We start from the raw sequence: 2,841 nt of genomic DNA on the forward strand, positions 1-2,841 counted from the left end.
TATGCAATGACCCTCAGAATCTGCGCTTAACTGGCATAAGCAAACCTAACCACCCACCTATACGCATGTTTGAGTCCACTGTAATATCTCAGGAAGCGCACGACCATAAAAATTCTCATCTTACTGTACGTCTCACCCTGATGGCTAAGTAAGCCCCAAACTATTGTCACATGATATTTTGTAGTCAGTGGCTACTTTTGATAGCTGAAAAACTGTCTTTTCTATGCCCCCACCCCAAGGCTTAAGTGAGCCTGGCGTCTCCTTGCAACCTCTGCCCAGCACGATGCCAAACTGTCCCCTGCCCCGCCCCATAGACGTTTAATGTACAAGGCAGCAGCGTCTGAGCCATGCCGAGGACAGACGTGAGGGTCTGAAGATTTGACCGTAAATGTCGTCCGTGTGTTCGAGCAGGCCTCTGACAACCACAGAAAAGCTGTCCTTTTCTCGAGGGCCACGTCTGTAAGGAAAAACAGCCCATAATCCTGGCGCCGAGTCGCAGCGTCCCGCCCGAGCGGTGAATCCGAAGGATTTCGAGGATGCGTTCCCGAAGGGGGTCTCGGATCTAATTAATAGCTGTGGACTGATGCCTTATGCAACTGGGAACTCCTCCACGCCCTCAGAAACAGGGCTTGAAACTCTCCAAATGTTTACCCTTCTGCATTAAAATTTGGCCCCTGGCTCTTCTGAATAACTTCTTTTGAAAAGCAACTTAAATCAGACACCTGAATAAGAAAATGGGGCTCATTGTCACTGTTTGTGGGACCCTTTTAGTCAAACGGTATTAGGCGGTAAACAAAGAGAAGCTTTTCTTCCTTCCTGTGCCTGGGGGGTCCAGCGGGGAAGGGAAGGAATGCATTTTGTAAACTCCAACATTGAAGGTCACGATTTCTGATCTGGCTAACATACCTAAGCCTGCATTTTGATCTCTGCTAAATTATCTTCCAACTCATAGACTGCTCCAGGCACCTCTGACATACTTTAATGCTGAAATGTAAATCAGACACCCCCACAAGCCACCTCCGCTCTCTCGCATTGCCCTAAATTTGGACTTTACTTTTCTTGCTATACTTGAAATGTTCTTTTCAATCACATGTCATCATCCCCCCACCCCCAAAAGCATTGTCACAGGGAATAAAGAAGACCTTGTGTTGTAAAGTCACCATTTTAAAGCCAGCTCCAGGCTCAGTACCCCGCTACTTGTTTTTCCTTTTAAGGCTGGAGAGCAGAGGCCACCCCAGGGAGCTTGTGGTCCTTGGAGGGGCTCTCAGCCCAGCCTGGGCGTGCACTGGCCCAAGGGGGTGGCTGTGAGCTTGGGAATTTTGCAGTGGGCACCGAAGCCTGATAGCTGGAATAGAAACTGTTTGCCCACCAGACTCAAATCCTGAAATCAGTGGAAAGTCACAAAACACTTTGCCTCGGCCGCTGCAGTAATCAGTTACACAGGTAAGAAAAGGATCAGCTGGAATCCATCCCTGTCTGAGCGTCATAAAAACGAGGAGCCACATACAGTTCATCCAACAAAAGGAAAGCCTAGGGACGAGGATGGGGAGATGCCGTTCTCTCCCCAGAAAGGAGCTTCTGTTCAACTTTATTAAATGTGTTAAGCAGATTTAAGTTTTAGTCCAAGGGCAAATTCCCGTCCTCTAAGGAGCACACCCCCAGAAACTTGGAGATCGGCCAAAGAGCTGGTCACCCAGCTGGTGGCCAGGGAGTGGGGGCTGCACGTGATGGGCAGGAACGGGAAGGGGGTGATGGGCAGCAAAGGGAGGCAAAGAAACGGGGCAAAGATATTTTCTGATTTTATCATCATTAAAGGAACTCAGGCAGGGAGCTCTTGCAATCCCCTGCCAACTTGTCATGAAAGGCTGGGGGTGGGGCCGCGGCTGCAGAGCTGTCCTAATTACACATCCGGCAGAAACGAGGTTGTCACCCTCATCGCGGGGCGAGGTCTGGGACACTTGGTCTCTCTCCCCGGAGGACCCACGGTTAAGCGAGCACCACGGCGCTGGGGCAGCGTGGAAAGCTCATGAAGACCACGCTGGGCAGGAAGATGCCCAGCAGCAGGCGGGGTGGCCGAGCCAGCGAGGGGTGCTGGCAGGGGGACCGCCACTCCGGAGGAACTCCTGGCAGCCACCTGATGGAAGAAAAGGGGCCCCAGGGCTCTATGGCGTCTAAGTCCTTCTTCTATGTGAAACTATTAAGTTGTGTATGAAAAATCCACTGCATACAGCCATCCCTTCTTGTTGCAAGCAAAGCGAGGTGAGCTGACACAAGTACAGAAGCTTCTGGAATCTCTGCTGAATGCAGCAGAAAGCCCCCCAAACACGAGGGAAACAGAGGCCTGGTCCTCGCTGCTCCTCTCTATTTCAGAGCCCCCCTCCTTCTGCTCGCCTCCCCATCTTTCTCCTTCTCTGGAAGCCCCTGTTCGGGGAACCCCGCATGCATTCGCGTATCAACATCCACCTGGCGGTCTGCCGCCCAGCCTTGCAGCCCAAGTCCTGGCTCTGTCCTTCACCAGCGGTGGCTTTGAACCAGTCGACTTTGAACTTCTCCGTGCCTCTGTGTCCTCATCTGTCAAGTGGGAATGATACCAGCACCTGCCTCACAGAGTTGCTGGGAGGCTCAAATAGGGGGGAGCTCAGACTGTAAGAAGCCCAGCTCGGCCCCGAGGCCACCGGTCAGTGGGACCCGCCATGCTGGTCGCGTCTGCCATCGGAGGGTTTCAGCCTTCCTCCCTCCTCCCCACACTCACCCCCTCCCTTGCTCAGGACCGCGGCTCCATCCCAAACCCCTTTCCTAAATTTTATTAGCCTTTGCCCACTCCTTCTTCCTGTCATGTTT

The 2,841-nt window shown here is 52.5% G+C and overlaps 1 protein-coding gene across 1 annotated transcript in view; it reads right to left on the minus strand.

Annotated features, from left to right (window-relative positions):
- Positions 1–2,841, minus strand: part of PCP4 (Purkinje cell protein 4) — a 66,689-nt gene that overhangs the window by 62,747 nt on the left and 1,101 nt on the right. The gene's annotated exons all lie outside the window — the stretch shown is intronic.

The sequence above is a fragment of the Pteropus vampyrus genome, unplaced genomic scaffold (genome assembly GCF_000151845.1).
Source record: "Pteropus vampyrus isolate Shadow unplaced genomic scaffold, Pvam_2.0 Scaffold270, whole genome shotgun sequence".
NCBI classification, from domain to species: Eukaryota; Metazoa; Chordata; class Mammalia; order Chiroptera; family Pteropodidae; genus Pteropus; species Pteropus vampyrus.